The 25,655-nt window shown below is 47.5% G+C and overlaps 1 protein-coding gene across 4 annotated transcripts in view; it reads left to right on the forward strand.

Annotated features, from left to right (window-relative positions):
• Positions 1-24,339: 24,339 nt before the first annotated feature.
• NUF2 (NUF2 component of NDC80 kinetochore complex) overlaps positions 24,340-25,655 on the forward strand; it is a 36,437-nt gene continuing 35,121 nt past the window's right edge. The window contains exon 1 of one of the 4 annotated variants that reach the window (XM_068239955.1): positions 24,340-24,430. The gene's annotated coding sequence lies outside the window, so the exon portion shown is untranslated. The other 3 variants (XM_068239954.1, XM_068239959.1, XM_068239957.1) reach the window with 3 other exon arrangements.

The raw sequence follows: 25,655 nt of genomic DNA on the forward strand, positions 1-25,655 counted from the left end.
TTATCACCGCTCGATTCCCTGCCATTGTCCGCCGGCGGGAATCGAGCGGGCGCGGGTCGAGCGGCATGATCGGGCCAGCTAAATATTATCAGCTGGCCGGATCAGCTGGTCGATACACGGTACAGAAACGTACCGTGTATCCCCAGCATTAGTCTGCACTTCTACATCCAATCTACAGATCAATGAGTGCCTTCCAGATACAATTGCATGCAGCTGAATGCAGCCATTGTAATACCCACATGTAAGCATTTTATGCACAGTGCAGTTACCAGGCAGCAAAACAACACCATGCCAGCTCCCAGAATGCACAATGGAACAGCTGGCAGATAGTGGATGAGAGAGAGAGAGAGAGACAGAGGGCCATATGCAATTCACTTTTTCACCTGAGTTTTCTCCTAGAAGTTTATTTTTCATCTTTAAATTAAAATAACTTTCCAGCACTTTTTAACTAAAAAAGCACCAAAAAGTAAATGAAAAAGTACTATCAAAATTATTTTGAGGGTTTTCTTGCTTTCTGATGGCTTAAAATGCATTTTATTAATTAATTTAAAAATATGACCCAGGAGAAAACTCAGGAGAAAAAGTGAATTGCATATGGGCCAGCGAGAGAAGAGAGAGAGAGAGAGGCCCAAATGCAATTCACCTTTTCACCTGAGTTTTCTCCTAGGAGATAATTTTTTATCTCGTATTTAAAATAACTTGTCAGCATTTTGCAATTGAAAAAGTACCAAAAAGTAATTGAAAAACTACTATCAATATTATTTTGAGTATTTTTTTTGCTTGCTGGTGATTTAAAATGCATTTTATTTACAAATTGTGAAAATATCACCTAGGAGAAAACTCAGGTTAAAAAGTGAATTACATATGGCCCCGTGTGTAAGACACCAGGGCCCATATGCAATTAGTTTTTTCTCCAGTGTTTTCTCCTAGGTGATTATTTTTTATCTTCTATTTAGAATAACTTGTCAAAACTTTGCAATTGAAAAACTACCAAAAAGTAGGTGTGAAAGTATTTTCAAAACTATTTTAAGTATTTTTTTTGCTTGCTGGTAATTTAAAAGGCATTTTATTGACACGTTTGAAAATATCACTTAGGAGAAAACTCAGGTGAGAAAGTGAATTGCATATGGGCCCAGGGGCCATATGCAATTAATTTTTTTCCTAGGTTTTCTCCTAGGTGATAATTTTTCATCTTCTCTTTAAAATAACTTTTCAGCATTTCACAATTGAAAAATTACCAAAAGCAGTAGTAAAAAGTACTGTCAAAATTATTTTGTATATTTTCTTGCTTGCTGGGAGTTTAAAAAGTACTTGATCAACAGGGTGTGAAAATATCAACTTGGAGAAAACTCAGGAGAAAAAGTGAATTGCATAGGTGCCCAGGGGCCATATGCAATTCTATTTTTCACCTGAGTTTTCTCCAAGGTGATATTTTTATAACATGTAAATAAAATGCATTTTTAACCACTGGCAAGCAAGAAAATACTCAACATAATTGTGATAGTTTATTTTACTACATTTTGGTACTTTTTCAATTCCTTATTGCTGAAAAGTTATTTAAAATACGAGATGAAAAATTATCTCCTAGGAGAAAGCTCAGGAGAAAAGGTGAATTGCATATGGCCCAGGGGGGTCAAATTGCAGACCAGCTTTTTGCATGTCTCCACAGGTATTTTTGCCCATTCATCTTTAGCAATGAGCGTCAAATCTTTTAGGGTGGAGGGTCTTCTTGCCATCACCCTGATTTTTAGCTCCCTCTGCTATTCTCAATTGGATTCAAGTCAGGACTCTGCCTAGGCCACTCCAAAACGTTAATGTTGTCTGCTAACCATTTCTTCACCACTTTTGCTGTGTTTTTTGGGTCAATGTCATGCTGAAATGTCCACTGGTGGCAAAGACCAAGTTTCTCTACAGACTGCCTGATGATGTCATTGAAAATCCTAATGTATTGCCCTTTTTTCATGGTGCTGTTTACTGTGATTAGGTTCCCTGGTCCATTGGCTGAAAAACACCCCCAAATCATTAGGTTTCCACCACCATGTTTGACAGTGGGGATGGTGTTCTTTAGGTCGAAGGCTTCTCCCTTTTTACATCAAATGAAGGAAACATCATTGTGACCAAACAATTCAATTTGTTTTTCATCTGCCCATAATACAGTTTTCTTTGTACAGACGAGCATTTGCTAAGGCCAAGCAAGCTTTTGTGTGCCTTATCTGGAGGAGTGACATCCTCCTTGGTCTGCATCCGTGGAACTCAGCAGTGTGCAGTGTCCGTGGGATTGTCTGCCTTGAGACATTGCCACCAGCAGAGCCCAGGTTCACTAGGATGGCCTTGGTGGTGATCCTTGGATTCTTTTCACCTCTCTCACTATCCTCCTGGCCAGCACAGGTGTCACTTTTGGCTTCTGACCACATCCTCTGAGATTTCCCCCACCACGTTTGACAGTGGGGATGGTGTTCTTTGAGTTGAAGGCTTCTCCTTTTTTACGCCAAATGAAGGAAACATCATTGTGTCCAAACTTCCATTTTTGTTTTATCTGACCATAACACAGAAGACCAGAAGTATTCTTCTTTGTCCAGATGTGCATTTGCAAAGGCCAAGTAAGCTTTTGTGTGCCTTGTCTGGAGAAATAGGGTCCTCCTTGGTCTGCGTCTGTGGAACCCAGCAGTGTGCAGTGTCCATTGGATTGTCTGCCTTGAGACATTGCCACCAGCAGAGCCCGGATACACCAGGATGGCCTTGGTGGTGATCCTTGGATTCTTTTCCCCCTCTCTCACTATTCTCCTGGCCAGCACAGGTGTCACTTTTGGCTTCTGACCACATCCTCTAAGATTTTCAACAGTGCGGAACATCTTGAATTTTTTAATAATACTTTGCACTGTAGCCACTGGAATGTGAAAACATTTAGAAATGGCCTTGTAGTCCTTTCCTGACTTGTGAGAAGCCACAGGTCCTCACTGAGCTCCTTTGTTTTAGCCATGACTGTCCACAAACCAACTGCAGAGAGCTGCTGTTTTCCACATGTTGAGTTGATTAAAGCAGTTGTTCCCAATTAATCAGGGTAATTAGGATGCTTTAGAACAGCTTGGACTATTTGGAATGGTATAGAACTTTAGATTTTCCCACAGACCTTGACAGTTTGTGAAGGGTATGAATAATTTTGGACTGGGCACTTTTTGCTAAAAATGTAAATAAAAGATGAGAAATGTTTTTTTACACAATAATGCCTCTTGTACATCGTCTTATTATCTTGTGGGAGACACCTATGTCATTTCCCGTCAAAAAATTACTTACTGGTTGAATAAAAGTAACTTTAAGTAAAAATTTGCCAGGAGTATGAATAATTATGGGCAGCACTGTAGCTGGTGTCATTTACCAGTACACTATGCAGCCACCATAATGCACTGATGCGTACATTTTAAGTTCAATGCAGTGCTGTGCCATTCAGTATAGATGAATGGGGTCAGCTTTGCAACAGAACAATGCAGGTGCCATGCATTTGTGTAAAATGCAAGGCCGCCTGTGCCTGACCACATCTGCATCTTGACGTGTATTCAGTTATATTTTGCAGTGTACCCAGCAATTCATTATCAGATGAGGCCAAAATGAAGGCAAAAACAAAAACAATTTTTCATCAATTTTGTTATGCGATTGCGATTTTGCATTTAACATTGAAGCACAATCACTCTAAAAAGCGATTGCGATTTACAGAAAATACAGTCGCTATAGTGGATAATACTTTTCATGATTCCTATGTTAACGTAGCATCCGTAGCTGTGATCCGTAGCTCAATCTCAGTGGAAAAGGGCTCTTGTACTTTGCAATCCTGAATGCTGGTGTGGAAAGGGCCAACAATATCAAAAATAGCACAATACTGCCATCTAGTGTTCTGATCTCAGATCACATTTTCTCACATGATCTTCAGCATTTTGCAGACAAATATTTCTCTAGCACTTATTTCTTTGCTTCCTGGAGCTTAAAGGGAACCTGAAGGGAGAGGTATATGGACGCTGCCGTAATTATTTTCTTTTAAACAATACTGGTTGCTTGGCAGTCCTGCTGATCTTTGGCATCAGTAGTGTCTTAATCACACAACTAAAACAAGCATGCAGAAAATGTTGACATTTTTGTCAGAAACATCTGATCTGCATGTTTGTTCAGGGTCTATGGCTAGGCGAGGCAGAGGACCAGCAGGATAGCCAGGCAACTGGTATTGTTTAAAAGGAAAATATGTCTGCCTCAGCCTCCAAATCCCTCTAACTTCAGGTTTATTTTAAAAGAGCTGTATACACAAATAAAACATTCTTGTCGCCCCAGTGAAAAAATGGGTTTTCAGACTGACTGTGAAACCAAGCTATGTAGCGTTGAGGCTGTATGTGAGAACTCCTGTTAGCCATGTTTTTAAAGGATACCCGAACTGACATGTGACATGATGAGATAGACATGGGTATGTACAGTGCCTAGCACACAAATAACTATGCTGTGTTCCTTTTTTTTCTTTCTCTGTCTGAAAGAGTTAAATATCAGGTATGTAAGTGGCTGACTCAGTCCTAACTCAGACAGGAAGTGACTACGGTATGACCCTCACTGATAATGAATTCAAACTATAGAACACTTTCCTAGCAGAAAATGGCTTCTGAGAGCAAGAAAAGATACAAAGTGGAATTTCTTATCAGTGAAGGTCACACTGTAGTCACTTTCTGTCTGAGTCAGGACTGAGTCAGCCACTTACATTCCTGATAAATTTAAATTTTTCAGGCAGAGAAAGAAAAAAAGGAACATAGCATAGTTATTTGTGTGCTAGGCACTGTACATACCTATGTCTATCTCATCATGTCACATGTCACTTCGGGTATCCTTTAACTGAATCCCGGGAATCACCAAGTTAGATTGGCTTGCAGACCACTGGTTGTGTGAAGGGGTGTATGGATCCTGTGGTCTCCAACAAGTTTCTGAAAGCTGGGATATTCAAAGCTTCAAAAATCAGCACAGACCTTAAAATGGATAATCCATTTTACTGGCAACAAGCAGAGGGTTTACAAAAATAGGGAGAAATGTGAGCTGAGAGGACAGAATTGCATTATCTTAGGTAGCAGGGCCTCGCCTGGGCGGGTGCTGCGGGTGCATTGCACCCAGGCACCTGTCTCCGACAGGCGCTGCCCGGCCGCCGCTCACCCCCTCTGGCCGCCGCTCCCCCCCTCTAGCCACCGCTCCCTCCCCCCCTCTAGCACGTCAGACCTCGATCAGGCGGCGACCAATAGTGCGGGCGCTAGGACCTAGCACACCGCACTGATATGCGGAACTGACATCACTTCCGCATATAGAGCGGGTGCGTCCGGCACCCTGCTCTTACTGGTCGGGTCACCTGCTGATCATGAGGTCTGCTGGCTGCAAGGTGAGGGGGAGCGGCGGCGGCTAGAGGGGGGGCTCCTGTCACTCACTACCTAAACGGGGTCCCTGTCACTCACTGCCTAAAGGGGTCCCTGTCACTCACTGCCTAAAGAGGTCCCTGTCACTCACTACCTAAAGGGGTCCCTATCACTCACTACCTAAAGGGGTTCCCTGTCACTCACTACCTAAACGGGGGTCCCTGTCACTCACTACCTAAAGGGGGTCCCTGTCACTCACTACCTAAAGGGGTTCCCTGTCATTCACTACCTAAAGGGGTCCCTGTCACTCACTGCCTAAAGGGGTCCCTGTCACTCACTACCTAAAGGGGTCCCTGTCACTCACTGCCTAAAGGAGTCCCTGTCACTCACTACCTAAAGGGGTCCCTGTCACTCACTGCCTAAAGGGGTCCCTGTCACTCACTACCTAAAGAGGTCCCTGTCACTCACTACCTAAAGGGCTCCCTGTCACTCACTACCTAAAGGGGTCCCTGTCACTCACTACCTAAAGGGGTTCCTGTCACTCACTACCTAAAGGGCTCCTTGTCACTCACTACCTAAAGGGGGTCCCTGTCACTCACTACCTAAAGGGGTCCCTGTCACTCACTACCTAAAGGGCTCCCTGTCACTCACTACCTAAAGGGGGTCCCTGTCACTCACTACCTAAAGGGGTCCCTGTCACTCACTACCTAAAAGGGTCCCTCTCACTCACTACCTAAAGGGCTCCCTGTCACTCACTACCTAAAGGGGGTCTCTGTCACTCGCTGCCTAAAAGGGTCCCTGTCACTCACTACCTAAAGGGGTCCCTGTCACTCACTACCTAAAGGGGTCCCTGTCACTCACTACCTAAACGGGGTCCCTGTCACTCACTACCTAAAGGGGGTCCAGGCTGGCTACATATACTGGGGACACTGGCTGTTTGTCATTATGTGCATTTACTGGTGAAAAGCTGTCTCTTATTATGTGCATTTGCTGGTGAAAAGCTGTCTCTTATTATGTGCATTTACTGGTGAAAAGCGGTTTCTTATTATGTGCATTTACTGGTGAAAAGCGGTCTCTTATTATGTGCATTTACTGGTGAAAAGCTGTCTCTTATTATGTGCATTTACTGGTGAAAAGCGGTTTCTTATTATGTGCATTTACTGGTGAAAAGCGGTTTCTTATTATGTGCATTTACTGGTGAAAAGCGGTCTTTTATTATGTGCATTTACTGGTGAAAAGCTGTCTCTTATTATGTGCATTTACTGATGAAAGGCTGTCTGTCATTACGTGCATTTACTGGTGAAACGCTGTCTCTTATGTGCATTTAGTGGGGAAATTTTGTCAGTAAAAATAATCTTTGTCAGTAATTTTTTAGGTATTTGTCAGTAAAAAATAACATGAAAGGTTGGCAACACTGGCAGGCTGCGTGGCGCAACGGGAAAGATACAGGCAGCCCACCTCACGCTTGGGCTTGGCTGGGGGAGGAGCCGACGACAGTGAGCAACAGTAGGGTGGCCGAAGGCAGCCATAAATACGCAGTGTGTGACTGCGTCGCACTCGCAGAGCCTCTCAGCCTGAGTCAGTCCAGAGACTAGCAGACGCGTAGGCAGCCAAAGCCAGCCATGAGCAAGCCCATGGAAGAGGGGTAGGAATGGTGTATCAAATGCATGAGGAAGGTGTGGGTGTGATTAGGCAGGACATGGGTGTGGTTATGTGGTTGGGCGCGGTTAATTTAACCACTCCCATAGGCGCCAGAGAAAATCTTGCACCCAGGCGCTAGGCACCACAGGCTCACCCCTGTTAGGTAGGTCATCTGATGGGAGAAGGCATTTGACTCTGGTTAAAGAATGAGGATTTCACAATAGCTGATCCTTGCTGGCTTCATGTTAGCCATCTATCATGGATCAATTCCCAAGTTTTCCACAGATTCTTGCTACTTTGAAGCATATCCCCCAAAAGCTAGAATGAAGAGAGCAGAATTTTGTAACCTCTATATTCCCCCAATATTCATGTCAGGGAGTGTTCATCTTCATTTTCAAGTGACCACACCATTGCGCCACACAGCATGTGGAGTCAAACCTGTGACTCCTTCCCATACACAATGCCCCACACTGCATCCCCAGAAACCCAGCACTACTCCCAAGACTCCGCCCCCTGCCTCACCTATTGCCAAAACCATTCCCTTCCTAGTGGAAGTTTGAGGGTATCAGTGAGTATAAGGGATGGGAGAAGGATTAGGTAAGGATCATCACTCATGTATGACCAATAAAGCTTAGAAATGCATTCATTAAATATTTTGGAGACACTGTTATAGGACTTATGCATAGAAGACCGGAACCTCTAAATATTTTATAAAAAGTATTTCAAACCTTTATTTCAATGTCTGTATTCTGAGCAACATTTATTTATTTAAGTATTTATATAGCGCCGACATATTACGCAGCGCTGTACAGAGTATATTGTCTTGTCACTAACTGTCCCTCAGAGGGGCTCACAATCTAGTCCCTACCATAGTCAAATATCTTTGTATGTATCATGTAGTACATGTATCGTAGTCTAGGGTCAATTTAGGGGAAGCCAATTAACTTATCTGTATGTTTTTGGGATGTGGGAGAAGTGCCCGGAGGAAACCCGTACAGACACAGGGAGAACATACAAACTCCTTGCAGATGTTGACCACTACGCCACAGTGCTGCCCCATGATTTGACCTGTTAATTTGTATAGACATCTGTAAAATCATAAGATTGGTTTCACAAAGAGATGATCCACCTGGAAGTCAATCCAAAATTAATCAAAGAGAGCGGACTTACAGAAATTAAAAGTGTACCTTTGGACTGTGCATGTGTGTTCTGGCGGTTGGCTTGAGTGAGCAGAGAAAGCTAAGTTGCAGATAATTTCCTAACGGCCAACAGAACAGTCATCGGTGTGGCATGGCGGCATTATTACAAGACATGGCACAAACAGAACATGAAAGCTTTAGCTACCGTGAACAGGTTTTACTCTAGTTCAGTGGTAGGGAACCTTTGGCTCGGGAGCCAGATGTGGCTTTTTGATGGCTGCATCCAGGGTCGGACTGGGACACTAAGGGTCCACCAGGAAAGCTTTAGCCTGGGTCCCGCTGCCTCCCCCCTGACCGATCGCTTCTACCCCCCGACCCCCACCACCCACATTTTGTACTCACATGCGCGTGTCCTCTAGAAATTTTGTAAAGTATATATATATATATATATATATATATATATATATATATATATATATATATAAAATTTGGTAGGACATTAGATTATGGTAGGGAAGGAGGGGGACCTGACTCATTTCTTCTCTCTCTCACCTCAGGGCAACCCCCTCCCTCCTGTCAAGCGCGGTGGTGGCGGAATATTCAGCTATAGGCTCCAGGGTCCAGCAGAGCAGACGCTAGAGCTCCAGCCACCTGGTCCACGCTGTCTCCTCCTGTGCCGCTCGCACTGAATCAGGTAGAAGTGCGAGCAGCATTGCAGACTGCAGAGGAGGAGACAGCATGGACCAGGCGGCTGGAGCTCTAGCGTCTGCTCTGCTGGATCCCGGGGCCTGTTGCTGAATCTTTGGCCGCCACCGCGCTTGACAGGAGTCAGGGAGGGAGGGCGGGCCCGAGGTGAGGGAGGGATTAGAGTTGGGACCACCGCCGGAGGGGAAAAAAAATGTGGTGGACAGGGCCGGATTTACAGCTCAGGAGCCTATAGGCACACAAGCTCTGACGCCCTAAGCTCCACCACATAACAGGCCACACACCCTAACACCACGCCCCTTTTTCTTATTTAACAAAATCACACAAGATAATACAGATATTTGGTAATACAGACCAATGTGCAGATATTACCAACGACTTATGGAATTGACCAAATTTAGTCTTATATTACTAACAGTCAGTGGCGGTAGGTGGGTGGAAGCAGGTAGGTATAAAGAACCTAGAGAGTAGTCAGCGGTGGTAGGTAGGTGGGAGAGTGCAGTAGGTAAGTACAGAGAACACTGAGAGGAGTCAGTGGGGGTAGGTAGGTGGGTAGGTCAGACAGTGAAGCAGGTAGGTATAGAGAGCACAAAGAGGGGTCAGTGAGGGTAAGTAGGTGGGAGAGCTCAACAGGTAGGAATAGAAAGCACAGAGAGCAATCAGTAGGGGTGGGTAGGTGGGAGAGCGTAGAAGGTAGGTATAGAGAGAACAGAGAGCATTCAGTGGGGGTTGGTAGGTAGGTAGGTGGGAGAGTGCAGCAGGTAGGTAGAGAGAGCACAGAGAGCAGTCAGTGGTGGTAGGTAGATGGGAGAGCGCAGCAGGTAGGTATAGAGAGCAGATAATGGTCAGAGGGGGTAAGTAGGTAGGTGAGCACAGCAGGTAGGCATAGAGAGAACAGAGAACAGTCAGTGGGAGTGGGTAGGTAGGTAGGTAGGTAGGTAGGTGGGAGAGTGTAGCAGGTAGGTATAGAGAGCACAGAGAGCAGTCAGTGGGAGTGGGTAGGTAGAAGAGTGCAGTAGGTAGGTATAGAGTGCACAGATAGCAGTCAGTGGGGTCAGGTAGGTGGAAGAGCGTAGCAGGTAGGTATAGAGAGCAGTAAGTTGGGGTATGTAAGTTGGTAGATAAGCAACAGCATAATGTCATTTAAAGAAAATCTGATGGAAATCTTTCAATAAATCTGAAGTGTGTCTACTTCCTGCTTTTATGGAAACAGACATGTTGTTAACATTCTGTGCTTTTCAAATGAGCTTATGTGAAGTGGCAGTCAGGCTACATACGGAAACATCAAATTACAACTTGTGATTAGACACAGGAGAGGGGGAATTACACAGGCTAAACTCTGTATGGGTGCATTTCTCTATACTTTCATTCAGTCCTGTTCTGTGCAAGAGTTCACTTTCACTCAGAGTTCACTTTCACAGTCTCAGCGGGGCTCCAGGTGGAGGGAGCGGACCTGGAGCAAGTTCAAATCCTCCTTCTCCCAGATGTCCCGAGCGGCTGAGGGAGACTCAGGGGGCAGAAGAAGGACTCTGATGGCGGCAACCCTCCCTCCCTTCCTTCATTCATACCAGTGGCAGCGGAGCAGGAGACTCGCATCTAGAAGAGCGGCGCCGGCAGGCTGGCATAGGCTTTCATAGTTACTATTAGCAGCATCCTCCAGTACTTGTGCAGGAGCAAGTGGCTCCATGACGTCACTCAGCAGCGCCCCCTGCATCCTCTCCATGGTCACACACAGAGTCAGGCACTGTAACCATGGAGAGGACTCAGGGGGCAGTGCTGAGTGACGTCATGGAGCCGCTCGCTCCTGCACAAGTACTGGAGGATGCCGCTAATAGTAACTTTGAAAGACTATGCCAGCCTGCCGCCACCGCCGCTCTTCTAGATGAGAGTCTCCACCGCCACTGCCGCTGATATGAAGGGATGGAGGAAGGTCCCGTCTCTCACAAATGGGTCACCTGTACGCACGTGCCTACTTTGTTTAATGGCCCCGGGGCCCACTGGAGACGTGGAGGCGGGGCCTCCCGGGCAAACTCCCGAGCTCCCGGCGGACCAGTACGGCCCTGGCTGCATCTGACTCACAGACAAATCAGTAGGGGTTGATTCACTATGCTACACTGCTCAAGCAGCGCAAGTAAAATTTTCAGAGTAGGCACGCTACTGCTGTAGTGTGCACTACTAACTTACTCGTGCTCACCCCCAAAACGAACAGTTGCTCCAATTGTCCCACTCTGGACCCTGCCAGGTCCAGTGACTTTGTAGGACGAGTTCCCCGCACTTTGATTGGCCCAATAGGCTGCCTGTCAATTGGGCCAAAGTGCAGGGATCTCATCCTACAAAGTGAATCAACCCCCAAGTCAGCTAGCTAATTCTACAAGCTGTTAGTCTGTATTTCTCCTGTCTGGGAAATTGCTGATGTTACTGAAACCCAAGAGAAGCTGAAGACGTGTCTGACACTTCCGCTGCCCGGCGGATCAGTTGTATACACATCACCATGGCAACAGGGACGTGAGCTCTCTGCGCACTGTCCCAGTTTGAAAAACATTGTATGGCTCTCAGGGAAATACATTTTAAAATCTGTGGCGTTTATGGCTCTTTCAACCAAAAAGGTTCATGACCCCTGCTCTACTTCAATAAGATATAAGACTGCAGTCAGTATCTGTATATAGAGAGTTTTATTGAACAATTTCAGACAATGTTTCGGTGCCACCGCTGGGTCTTCTTCATCAGGGCTATGAGAATCAATATTTACTCACGGCTTTAAGTAACAGGGGAAGGTACACAAGTAGAAGCACTTGCCATAGCAATGTGCACAGTATCTGCAGCTGTATCAAATGTGAATTAGTTATTGGAAAAGCATATACAGTAGAATCCCAAAACTCAAAGGGACTGGTCAAAGTAGTTTTCTATATCAGAAGTTTACTATATCAGAAATTGTTATACTTACCGTAAGCACATTAAGTAGTACTGTATCTTAATTCAGTTAATAATTGGGAGCACTTTTTTGCTTTTTAATGATTCAGCAAGCGAGCACAGACAGCGCCTAAGCTACATCAAATTGCACAGCGCTCAATATGCAGGGATGTGCTTGTAATAATTATGCAACGCTTGCACAGGAAGCATAGGTTTCACCAGTTAATGCAGGTACAGTACTTATAGAGTGCTCTTCTATCCACATTTCTGTGAAGCCTGGATGATACTGTAGCATTGCAGCCATGCACAAGCAAGTCACAGATGATGGGCAATTGCCTCAGTAATCAGGCAGAAGCTTACACAGGAAGCATAGGTCTCACCAGCTGGTGCTTTTGATGTAATCCATGCTAGCATAGAGTAGAGTGGAGACAGCAAGCAGGCACCAACCATTGCTCAAAGGTCTCCAACTAACATATGATGCATGCCCTCGCCCACTTTACATTGTAGCTGGATACAGAATGCAGCAGGGGATAAAAAACAGGTTTAATATACCAGAAAGTTCTATATCAGTGTTTACTATACCAGGTGTTACACCCATATGCTTATAATGGCACTTGGCCGGGACCTGGACCTTAAAGAGTAACTGTCAGACAAAAATAAAAAAATCAATTCTTTATTTTTATTTGGTAAACAAGTAATAAGGATGCTAACCAGGCAATCCAAAAGTAAAAAAATCACTCTTATTTTCCTTCTCCATAAAACATCATTCCCCAGTTCCCTAGCTCTTATTTGGTACATCTGCCACACAAAGGAAGTTGCAGGGCATGCTGGGTTTTATTTTTTTTTCTTCTTTTCTTTCCCCTCAGACTTAACTAATGCAGTCTGATTGGCTGAAGCCTCTTTCCTTCCTGCTTTCCCCTCCCACACCTCTTTTCCTCTCTGGCCAATATTTCTCAATGCAGAGCTAGGAGCGTCTGAAGACTGGGAGGGGATGGGCAATGATACACAGACAGAGTAAGGGAGGAAATTATGTCAGGATTGGCTTCAAGATAAACACAAACAAAATGGAAAATCCCCAAGAAGGATTTTCTCTTTTTTTACTATTGAAAAATCACTAAAAAAAAATCAAAATATAGATAGTGCAATACATATGTTATGTAAGTAAAGCAAGTATTTATCTACTTATATATGTGTTTTTTTCTGAGATAGTATGGCTGACAGCTCCACTTTAAGTTTACTGTATCAGAGTTTACTATAAGTAGATTATACTTACTATAGATGAACTGCTCTGTGTGTGTAAAGGAAGTTTAGGATGTGGCGCTCACCAAAGAAAGCACTACTTTCATATTTCAGAGTAAGCATATTTTGAATGATCTGCCAAGCCAGAAAAATTACAGCTTGTAGCATATTGAAAGGGGAAGGTAACTATTAATAACATTACACTGCAAGGCCACTGATACATATGCTAAATCAAGTTTTCAACTAAAAATGGCTAAAACAATAGTGCAGTAAGACGTGCAGCAAAAAGGCAGGCAGACAGTAAATGATGGGAGAGTTTGATTACTAGATGGTCCTGGGAGCAAAACCTCTCACTGTCCAATCAGGGTGTAACCATGTGAATATGGATGATTATGTAAGCAAGTGCTCAGACTGAATTCCAAAAACCCGGCTGTGAAGGCTGCGTGTTCTGGCCTAACAGCAGGAGATCTCATTAGTACTGGTCAGCTAAAATGACTGAGCAACTCATTTTCCACTTAGAAAGGCAGCAATGTGTGAGATTGCTGAGAAAGGGAATAGATCCTGCTGAAACGTCTCCATGACTACAAGGAAAGCTTGTCACTATGTGCAAAGAAAACAAAAAGGTGTCAGAATTCTCTGGCAGTTAAATAAACTTGGAATTTTCACTGTATGCATTATAACGTACGCCTTTTTTTTTTTTTTTTAAAGAATTGTCACCACTGTTCTATTTTGTCAGTTATCCACATGGTTGAAACGAGATAGGAATCAATTTTTACTGCACTAATTCTCCTCAAGCAGAAAAGAATGGGTTGAATATCATCAGGTGCCAATTTTTATGATAATTTATGCAGCTTGAAACCAAACCAATCACATGCTGCTGCTGTGGCATATGATTGGTCCATTTTCAAGCTGAATATATTTACTTAAAAAGAAGGGCAAAAAAGTTGACTTACCTGAGGCATTTTCCAGCCCCCATGTATTTCAAGGCTACGGCATATGTACTGTCCTGGCCACGCTCCTCCATGAACCCATTGCCGGATGTGATTTGCGCACTGATTCTGGCGACAGTAAGGCGATCAAGGAGGGATACAGCAAGATCAGCGCATGCCATGTGGTACGCAACCCAGCCAGGTCGCGGGCTTTAGTTGTGACAGTGGAGCATTGGAGGGGATCCAGGGGACCTAGGGACCTGAAAGCAGGGGCGTTGCTAGCCTTAAAGATCAGTGGCACGTGCCCCGCATCAATTGTGTGGTTCCCCCGGATTTCCCCAGGCAGAGTAGAGGCACCACAGCACCCAGCATGGCACCACAAAGTACACAGCATGTCCTACAGTACCACCACAGCACCCAGCATGGCACTCCACAGCACCCAATACGGCACCACAGCACCCAGCATGGCACCACACAGTACCCAGCATGTCCTACAGTACCACCACAGCACCCAGCATGGCACTCCACAGCACCCAATACGGCACCACAGCACCCAGCATGGCATTACAGCATCCAGTGTGCCCCATAGAAACCAGTATGGCACCACAGCATAGCAATGGGGGGTATGCTGAGTGCTAGGGTGCCTCTATGTGGACATATTGGATGATGTGATGCCATGCTAGGTGCTGTGATGCCTTTATGGTGGCATGCAGGGAGCTGTAGTTCTTCTATGGAGACATGCTAAGAGTTGTGGTGCCTCAATGGGAGGGGGTCCACTAGACGGTCAGGGAATGCTATGGCGGGGCTGCAAGACAACCTGGCATCAAGCTAGCACAAAAGCCAGGTAACTCTGCCTAGTTATGTTTAAGTGGCACTGCCTATATGGCTTCACCCATGATCACACCCACATTCCTGTGCATGGCCACTCCCATTTTTACGGCTGAAGTGCCCAAAAGTGCCCCGGATCTCTTAGGGCCCTCGCAAACGCCTCTGCCTGAATGACTCCAGAGGTTGGAAGAAGCCCATATAAGAAAAAAATCTACTTTTACCCCTCTTCTCGGGCTTCCTTTAACTCCCAATTATTTGCATCTCATTGAAAATTTCTGATAATAAATTGATAAATTGATTTTTTTTTCCACCTTGGTGCAAATTTTGTTGCCATTTGTACATAGCTTGGAGTTAGACAAATCCAAATTGTTCGGCAACTGTATTTGATTGGTCCAATTTCAAGTTGCAAACAATGTTTGCAACAATTTGCATCTCATTAATCCTCTTTGATCGTGGCTGCCTCCTGCTTTCTATATAGGTGAAAACAGGAAGCAGAAGAGATCTAATTTTCAACCATCCAATCACAGATGTAGGCCACACATACATTTTGTACTATTGAGATCATTATATCAGATCTTGAAGGATCATTTTAGTTTGCAACTTAGGAGTGAGACCTGTACAGACGGGTCATTCAGTTATATAGGGGACAGGAGGTTGATGATGTGCGTACAGTGGTCTGCTGTGGGAACTCCAAAAGAACTTCTTGCAGTAACAATACCCATTAGGCAAGAGCAATATGTCCTGCCAGATTGCTATTAGCAGCTTTGGGGGAACTTTTGTACTATCTTTAGACTTCCAGTGTGGGTGGCAGCAGTGTGCAATGAGTGGCTGCAAAGTTGTCTACTGCATCAAGTAGTACAAAGCTATAAGTGGCCAGCGATTCTTTAGTGGCAAACTGGGCAATTGCAAGGCTGGCTATATGGGCCCCCAAGTCTCCTATCTTAAAGACACCTGAACTTGATCAATACTGTCATGGGTGAAGAGTTAAAGGCAACGCTCTACTAACATCGCTATAAGGGGGGGGGGGGGGGGCAGAGGGCTCACAATGCTACCAAGAGGGGCACCTAATATCGCTATATTGGGGGGGCATTTTATCGGCCCTAGTGGCAGTGGTATTATTGTTTGAAGACTTATGCCAGGCATACACGGCTGATTTTATGCGCCGGATTGAGCCAGCGGCTCGATGCCGGTGCATCCCCGCTCATCCGCGCGGATCGATTGCCACTCGACCCCGCCGGCGCTTCCTTATCACCACTCGATTCCCTGCCATTGTTCTTACCTTTAGGCCTCTTTCACAGTGGGACGTTGCGTTTGATGCGATGTTAAGGTCGCATAACGTGCCCCTAATGCAACGCATTGAAAGACTATAACTTGGAAGTTATAGTACATTCTTTAGCCCTGCGTTTGGTGCACCGTTTTCGTCGCCCAGTGATGGAACGAAAACGGCACATGCGTTACATTTTGAAAAAAAAAAAAAAAAACCTTACTGAGCATGTGCAACACACATAACACAGCAAAATTATTGCTAAACGCACAGTATGCAGCACTTTCTAAATATTGCTACAAGTTACACACAACGCAACATGTGCACTGTGAATGTCGCACAGACTTCGTATTGCTGTGCGTTACTCTGCATTATAAAATGTTCTAACGTGCGACTTTAACGTCGCACTATGAAAGAGGCCTAAAGGGAACCTAAACTGAGAGGGCTATGGATGTTTCCTTTTAAACAATACCAGTTGCCTGGCAGCTTTGCTGATCTCTTTGGATGCAATAGTGGCTGAATCTCACACCTGCAACAAGCATGCAGCTAATCCAGTCTGACTTCAGTCAGAGCATCTGATCTGCATGCTTGTTGAGGGGCTGTGGCTAAAAGTATTAGAGACACAGAATCAGGAGGAGAGTCAGGCAGCTGGTATTATTTTAAAAGGAAAAATACATATCCTTCTCAGTTTAGGTTCCCTTTCATTATATATTTTTGCTCTTTGGGAGCTTAAAAATGTAACATAGCTGAGGTGAAAACAGATGAAAACAAGTAAAAAAGCTTTGTGAATCATGCCCAATGTCAGAAACACCTAATCTGCATATGCTTGTTAAGGCCTAGTGCACACCAGAGCGGTTTGGCAGCGTTTTCAGATCAGATTGCGGACGTGGAAACGCTAGGGTAATGTATTTCAATGGGGTGGTGCACACCAGAGCGCGAGGCGTTTTGCAGAAACGCATACTCCCGGGCTGCTGCAGATTTTGGATTGCGGCGGCGTTTCTGCCTCCAATGTAAAGTATAGGAAAACTGCAAATTGCTCTGAAAAACGGCAGTTCAGAGCGGTTTTGAAGGCGTTTTTGTTACAGAAGCTGTTCAGTAACAGCTTTATTGTAACAATATCAGAAATCTACTACACCAAAAACGCTTCACAAAACCGCAAAATGCTAGCTGAAACGCTACAGAAAAATAAGAAAAAGCATTTCAAATTCTGCTAGCATCTTGCGGATCTGCTAGCGGTTTTTGGTGTGCACCAGGCCTAAGGGTCTATGGCTAAAAGAGGCAGAGGATCAGCAGGATAGCCAGCAGGGCCGGTTTACGGAGCCCCAAGGCCCTGGGACAAACTTAAGTGTGGGGCCCCCCTGCCTGAAACGTCATAAACCCCCCCCCCCCCCGCTGTTACCCGATTGCTGCCCAGGTCCCTGCGAGTATGCTTCCTGTAATTACCTATCTCAGTGGGCGGGCAGGAAGCGGCTGCACACTCCATGCACTCTGCTCTGAGGCTGGCACACTGTCTTCTTCCTTCTCTGTGACCTGGCGCGTAATGTGTAAACATGCGCCGGGTCATAGAGTAGGAAGGAGATAGCGTGCCAGCCTCACAGTGCACAGTATATGCAGCCACTTCCTGCTTGCCTGCTGAGATAGGTGATTACAGGAAGCATACTCGCAGGGACCCGGGGAGCAGCATTGACAGGGAGGGCAGCGCGCGGCCCCTGCAGAGGTTGGGGACCCGGGGCAATTGACCCCTTTGCCTCTATGGGAGCGCCGGCCCTGATAGCCAGGCAACTGGTATTGTTTGAAAGGAAATAAATATGGCAGCCTCCATGTCTCTCTCGTTACAGTTGTCCTTTCAAATCAGTCTGTTTCTCAATTAGAAGCAAATCGGTCAGGCTGGAACATATCAATCAAAATACTTGCTATTGTTCTATATATATGTGCTTTCAAAATCATAACTGGTTGATAAGCAATTAGAAAGATGATCGGAATTTGAAAAACTTGACCAAAGGACCCTGAGCAGAGCTTTAAAATGAAAATCGGCCCTTACCTGAGGATTCCTCCAGAATCCCCCCCCCCCCCCCCCCCCCCCAATGTCCCTCTGCGTCCTCCGGGTCCCTTTCACGGTCCAACTGACGGCCCTGTTAGTGGGGAGACTTCAGCCAAAGCCATGCGCAACTACGCATACACGGCCTGTCCACGCACCTGGCTCCATCCGTAAGCCTCCTGCGCATGCGCGGTTCTTTTAAGACCGGACTGCACATGCGCAGGTGGCTTAAGGCGATGCATGCGTGATTGAACCGGGTGCACATGCGTGCCGCACATGTGCAGTTGCACACGACTGCGACCAAAGTCGCCGCATTAACGGGGCCGCCAGCAAGACTATGAAGGGAACCCCGAGGGACCTCACAGGCTATGGGTGGCTGGAGGAAACTCCAGGTGTGGATTTTCATTTTAAAGCTCTACTTCCGGGTCCCTTTTAAGTGTGTACCCTACCTTTCTTCTACTGTATATCCAGTGGATCTAGATCTGAACACCAAACTGATCACTTGCTGAAATAGGAACTGAAGTAAAAATCGTATGTAGCCTACCAGGCTAGCCTCTCTTAACCACTTGATGACCCACCCTTTACCCCCCCTTAAGGACCAGCGCTGGTTTGATTGATCTGTGCTGGGTGGGCTCTGCAGCCCCCAGCACAGATCAGGGTGCAGGCAGGGAGATCAGATTGCCCCCCTTTTTTCCCCCCTATGGGGATGATGTGCTGGGGGGGTCTGATCTCTCCTGCCTGCTGTGGGTGGCGGGGGGGGCACCTCAAAGCCCCCCTCCGCGGCGAAATTCCCCCTCCCTCTCCTGCCTGCTGCCTCCCCCTGGTGTTCCGGGCTGCACAGGACGCTATCCGTCCTGTGCAGCCAGTGACAGGATGTGGTCTGTCACATGGCGGCGATCCCCGGCCGCTGATTGGCCGGGGATCGCCGATCTGCCTTACGGCGCTGCTGCGCAGCAGCGCCGTACAAATGTAAACAAAGCGGATTATTTCCGCTTGTGTTTACATCTAGCCTGCGAGCCGCCATCGGCGGCCCGCAGGCTATTCACGGAGCCCCCCGCCGTGATTTGACAGGAAGCAGCCGCTCGTACGAGCGGCTGCTTCCTGATTAATTAGGCTGCAGCTGGCGACGCAGTACTGCGTCGCTGGTCCTGCAGCTGCCACTTTGCCGACGCACGTTATGAGTGTGCGGTCGGCAAGTGGTTAAGGTGGCCACATACGGTACAATAAAATTATCCGATTTTACAGCAATTCGATAAATATGGATCTACCGAAAAAAACGAAAGCTTTTTTTTTTTTTTCATTCGACTGAAAAATCTGATCGGATTTCCCATTTTTTTCAATTTTTATCGATCCGGAATGCTGGAAATTTTTCTAAAGATTGTATAGTGTGTGATAGATTGTCAATGTATTAATATACACCCCCTTATATGGGGAGCTGACAGGAAGTGCTACCATCGACTGTCATTTGCTCCAGTGCACCTGCAGGAAGCTTGCAAACACACAGCATGCACAGGGCTGGATTTGTACTCTTTACCGCCCAAGGCCACTATCTGCAGCTGCCAGTGGCGGATCTAGAGGGGTGCAGGCATGGCTGGTGCCCTGGGCGCCCATGCTGCATGGGCGCCATGCCTGCCCCAATGCTACCTCGCCACTGCCGTCTGCCTCCTCTCCCGGTGGCGCCCCTGCACCCGCCGCCTGTCCCCGATTATCTTGTAATAGTAACATACTTCAGATCGCGGCAACTGCTGTGTACAGTCCGCACACGCTACTATCCGCACTGAACTTTGGCCAAATGCGGAAGTGACGTCATTGACCTATGACGTCATTTCCGCATTTTGAATACATTGAGCACCGGGTAGCGTGCGCGGGCTGTAAACTCTGCAGTTTCCGCGATCTGAAGTATGTTACTATTACATGATGATCGGGGACAGCCTGGCGGCGAGGACGGCACCAAGAGGCAGCATTGACGTGGTCGCCCGCTGTGATCTGAGGAGGTCTATTTACATAACATGAGAAGAGGCTCCGGGACAGGCTACGGGGGCGGCACCAGGAGGAGAACAACTAGCACTACCTGGCATGGATCGGTCGCCGCGATCTGAGGTCTGTAAAAGCACCCATCCATCAGCATGCATCCTTTCCCTGCACCCAGCCACCCTCATGCACCCTGTCCCTGCACCCATCCACCCTCATGCACCCTGTCCCTGCACCCATCCACCCTCATGCACCCTGTCCCTGCACCCAGCCACCCTCATGCACCCTGTCCCTGCACCCATCCACCCTCATGCACCCTGTCCCTGCACCCAGCCACCCTCATGCACCCTGTCCCTGCACCCAGCCACCCTCATGCACCCTGTCCCTGCACCCAGCCACCCTCATGCACCCTGTCCCTGCACCCAGCCACCCTCATGCACCCTGTCCCTGCACCCAGCCACCCTCATGCACCCTGTCCCTGCACCCAGCCACCCTCATGCACCCTGTCCCTGCACCCAGCCACCCTCATGCACCCTGTCCCTGCACCCAGCCACCTTCATGCACCCTGTCCCTGCACCCAGCCACCCTCATGCACCCTGTCCCTGCACCCAGCCACCCTCATGCATCCTGTCCCTGCACCCAGCCACCCTCATGCACCCTGTCCCTGCACCCATCCACCAGCATGCACTCTGTCCCTGCACCCAGCCACCCTCATGTACCCTGTCCCTGCACCCAGCCACCCTCATGCACCCTGTCCCTGCACCCATCCACCAGCATGCACCCTGTCCCTGCACCCATCCACCCTCATGCACCCTGCCCTTGCACCCATCCACCAGCATGCACCCTGTCCCTGCTCCCAGCCACCCTCATGCACCCTGTCCCTGCACCCATCCACCCTCATGCACCCTGTCCCTGCACCCATCCACCCTCATGCACCCTGTTCCTTCCCCCCAGCCACCCTCATGCACCCTGTCCCTGCACCCATCCACCCTCATGCACCCTGTCCCTGCACCCATCCACCCTCATGCACCCTGTCCCTGCACCCATCCACCCTCATGCACCCTGTCCCTGCACCCAGCCACTCTCATGCACCCTGTCCCTGCACCCAGCCACTCTCATGCACCCTGTCCCTGCACCCAGCCACCAGCCTGCTCCCTGTCCCTGCACCCAGCCTGCTTCCTGTCCCTGCACCCAGCCACCAGCCTGCTTCCTGTCCCTGCACCCAGCTACCAGCCTGTACACTGCCCTATAACCAGCACCCTTCCCCAGCCACCAGCCTCCACACTACCCTAACCAGCACCCTGACCCAATCTACCTACACCCTGCTCCAAACAGCACCTTGTTGCAATCTGCCACATCCTGCACCCTGCTGCAATCTTCCCCAATTAGCACCCCGCTGCAATATACCCCAACCAACAATCTGCAGCCTGCCCTAACCTTCACCTACCCTATGTTGCAGCCTGCCCTTACTTGTACCTTGCTTCACCCTGCTGCAATCTGCATCAACCTGCACCCTGCCCCTGGCCTGCACCCAGCAAGCAATTGCGGGACCGCTATGACTACCAAATATCTAGGGGCACATTTTGCTACCTAATACTGATATCTGTGGGCACATAGCTACCTAATTCTTTTATTTGGTGAACATGGCTGTTTATGTATCCAGGATGAACTTGGCTACTAATTGTTGGCGCGTACATTTGAATACGGCGCTGGTAGACTTGGGCGCAGGATCCAGCTGTTAAATGGCTGGTCCTGCTTCTGCACAAGTCCGGGGCGTTTTAATTACTATTCCCCCTCCAGGCCGACATGGATAGTGGGGGAATGAAATAATTCGGCTTCCAGCGATTGCTGGAGGCCGAATTATTGTGTTTTTTAAGCAACTTCGGCTCCGTCTTCTGACGGAGCCGACCTTCCTCACTGAGCGCCGCTATAGACTGATTCCCATTACAGTCTATGGCGGCGCTGGCTGCGCCCAAATCTAGCAGCGCTGAAAAGCACTGCTCCGATTGTTGGCTACTAATCGTGAGGCATCTGTCTGCTTAATCTGTTTATTGTGAGGCACCTGGCTACTTATTTTATCTGGTTGACTGTTACAACTTTATTTTTATTGGTCAGCATGTGACTACTTGATGAATTATCTGATGGTGTAACTGTGTGTGTGTGTGTGTGTGTGTGTGTGTGTGTGTGTGTGTGTGTGTGTGTGTGTGTGTGTGTGTGTGTGTGTGTGTGTGTGTGTGTGTGTGTGTGTGTCACAATTTCAGTGTGTGTGTGTGTGTGTTGGGGGGGCGCAATTTCAGTATTTGCCATAGGCGCCATGTTACCCAGATACGCCTCTGGCAGCTGCTCCCCCCAGGGCCCAGTAAAGATAGCTAGGTGACCCTTCCTCCAGTATGGGTAGCCTGTTGACCCTTCACTCCATTATAGGTAGGAAGATGACCCCCCCCCCTCCTCCAGTTTAGATGAACCCCCTTCCCTCTAGTATAGGTATCCTGATGACCCCTCCCCCCACTATAAGAAGCCAGGAGGTTACATCCCTCTCCCCCTTCTGTATAGAGAGCCCCCCCCCCTCCCTCCAGCATAGATAGCAAGGTGACCGTTCCGTTCCCCTAGTATACTAGTGATGGGAATTCCGGCTCTTCTTGGAGAATCGGCTCTTCTGAATCGGCTCCCATTAGAGAGCCGGCTCTTACGGCTCTGAATCAGCTCTTCATTAAAATTCACTAGACACCACTCAGAATCAGTAAAAGCCCCGCCCCCGTCTCCATGACAACTCCAAACTGCTTCTCTGACTGGGCAATCCCTCCTACTACTGCTCTGCTCCGCCCCATACACTCCTACAAGCTTCAAGAGGACTACATCTCCCAGCATGCCTCAGCGCCCTTTATTACACAGCAAATTAGAGCTGTGTGGGCGGCTGAGGCATCGGCTCTTTCAAAACTGAGAACTGGTGTTCCATCATTTTAGCATACCTGACAGAATAGCATACAAATGCTACTGAGCATGTGCAAAGTCATGCAGGGCATACATTAACCCCATAATACCCATCAGCAGCATTAACCTTTTCAACCCCAGTTAAACACCGGCTCTTGTCGTTCGCAGCAAAGAGCCAGCTCTTAGAGCCGGCTCGTTCGCATACGACCCATCACTATAGTATACCCTGCTGCCCACTCGTCCTTGATCCTGTGGTGCCCAAGGCCTATGTGGCCTTGGCTCACACCAGTATTCCAACATTTTAGCATACCCGACAGAATAGCATACAAATGCTACTGAGCATGTGCAAAGTCATGCAGGGCATATATTAACCTCCTTGGCGGTAATCCCGAGCTGAGCTCGGGGTATGCCGCCGGAGGTCGCCGCTCAGGCCCTGCTGGGCCGATTTCAATTTTGTAAAAAGCAGCACACGCAGCCGGCACTTTGCCAGCCGCGTGTGCTGCCCGATCGCCGCCGCTCCGCGGCGATCCGCCGCATGCAGCGGCGAAAGAGGGTCCCCCCAGCCGCCCGAGCCCAGCGCAGCCGGAACAAACAGTTCCGGCCGGCGCTAGGGGCTGGATCGGGCGGCTCTGACGTCAGGACGTCGACTGACGTCCATGACGTCACTCCGCTCGTCGCCATGGCGACGAGGAAAGCGAAACAAGATAGGCCGCTCATTGCGGCCTATCTTGTTACTTTCGATTGCCGGAGGCGATTGAAAGTACGCTTCCGGAGCGCCCTCTAGTGGGCTTTCATGCAGCCAACTTTCAGTTGGCTGCATGAAATACTTTTTTTTTAATTTAAAAAAAACCCTCCCGCAGCCTCCCTGGCGATTTTAATAGAACGCCAGGGAGGTTAACCCCATAATACCCATCAGCAGCATTAACCTTTTCAACCCCAGTTAGCTGCCTGTGTGCTGATGTGCAATCTCCACTATCCAAGTGGACAGAGTTAGAATAAAAAGTTGTCCGAGCGAAGCGAGGACCGAGCCCGCAGCCCAGCATAGTCTTCAGGGGAAAGTTCAGCCGTACATATGCATCTCTACAGTTTTTTACGGATCAGGAAAACAGCGTGTTGTTGTTTTTTTTGTTTATTTTTTTTTACATCCTATCTCCATCCAAACTAAAAATCCTCTCTGCTGTGTGTAATACTTATTGTGGCTTATGATGGATGTTGCTGGATAATGCCGCTGTTATGTACACTAAACCCCGATATCAGTTACCTCAGCTAGAATAAAAAATAAAGGAATAAGAATAACCAGCATCTAAAATGAAGGAGTTGCATATGAAAAGTTACTACGTTTCCTGATAGTGAGCCGTGGAACGCACATGCGATCCAGACGCTGGTGAATGACGTCACGAGGAGGGCCGGGCTTGGTTCGAAAGTTCCCGGTGGAAAACAAAAACGGCTGTATGCAGCGATCTAAAGTAAGTAACGTAAGCTGCCGCTGCTATTGCTTGGCTGGCGGGGAGATCTGCGTGCGTAGATTTAGTTAACAGGCAGGAGTCGTTGTGCTATCAACACTGAAGTGATGTTTGTATAGCATATTAGGGTTTCTTTATATGGGTGTGTGTGTCTAATCTATGGCAGGCTCAGAGCCAGTGTGTCAATATTTCAGCATACTGATGTTGTACCAATTTGTACAGTCTGGATGAATGTGTGTCCCAGAAGACAGATTAGTGTTAGATAGGAGAGAAGAGGACAGTTTAAAACACAGGATAAGGGCTGGAACCTAATACAGCGATTTTGTGAGCGTTTTAAAACGCTAGCGATTTCCCTAAATTACAGTGACCAGATTTTTGTAGGCTCAACCTGGGGGGGGGGGGCGCGCCGTGCCCAAAAATAGGGGCTGCGCCGAAAAATGTGTCTGCAGCGTGTGAATAATGGGCGTGGCCATGACATTCTATGGGCGGAGCTAACGTAATGATGCAACAGCGAGGCATAAGAAAGCAGTGTTTATGCCGTGATGTGGTCAAACATGGATTCACATCATAGGTGTGCAGAAACTGTGTGATGCTATTTAATAGTATGCCATAACCCCAAAGCAGCCAACTATGACCATTAAATAATAAATGCAGCAACAGTTACCCCAGACACCACAAAATAAACGCAATGGGCAACATGTCAGCACAAAATAAACGCATTGCGGGCAACATTTCAGCACAAAATAAACGCATTGCGGGCAACATTTCAGCACAAAATAAACGCATTGCGAGCAACATGTCAGCATAAAATAAACGCAATGGGGGCAAACATGTCAGTACAAAATAAACGCAATGGGGGCAAACATGTCAGCACAAAATAAACGCAATGGGGGCAAACATGTCAGCACAAAATAAACGCAATGGGGGCAACATTTCAGCACAAAATAAACGCACTGCGGGCAAACATGTCAGTACAAGATAAACGCACTGCGGGCAAACATGTCAGTACAAGATAAATGCACTGCGGGCATACATGTCAGTACAAGATAAACGCACTGCGGGTAAACATGTGAGTACAAAATGAACACAATTTGGGCAAACATGACAGTACAAAATGAACACAATTTTGGCAAACATGTCCGTACAAAATAAACGCACGGCGGGCAACATGTCAATACAAAATGAACGCACGGCGGGCAAACATGTCAGTACAAGATAAACGCACTGC

Source organism: Hyperolius riggenbachi, chromosome 6 (genome assembly GCF_040937935.1).
Source record: "Hyperolius riggenbachi isolate aHypRig1 chromosome 6, aHypRig1.pri, whole genome shotgun sequence".
NCBI lineage: Eukaryota > Metazoa > Chordata > Amphibia > Anura > Hyperoliidae > Hyperolius > Hyperolius riggenbachi.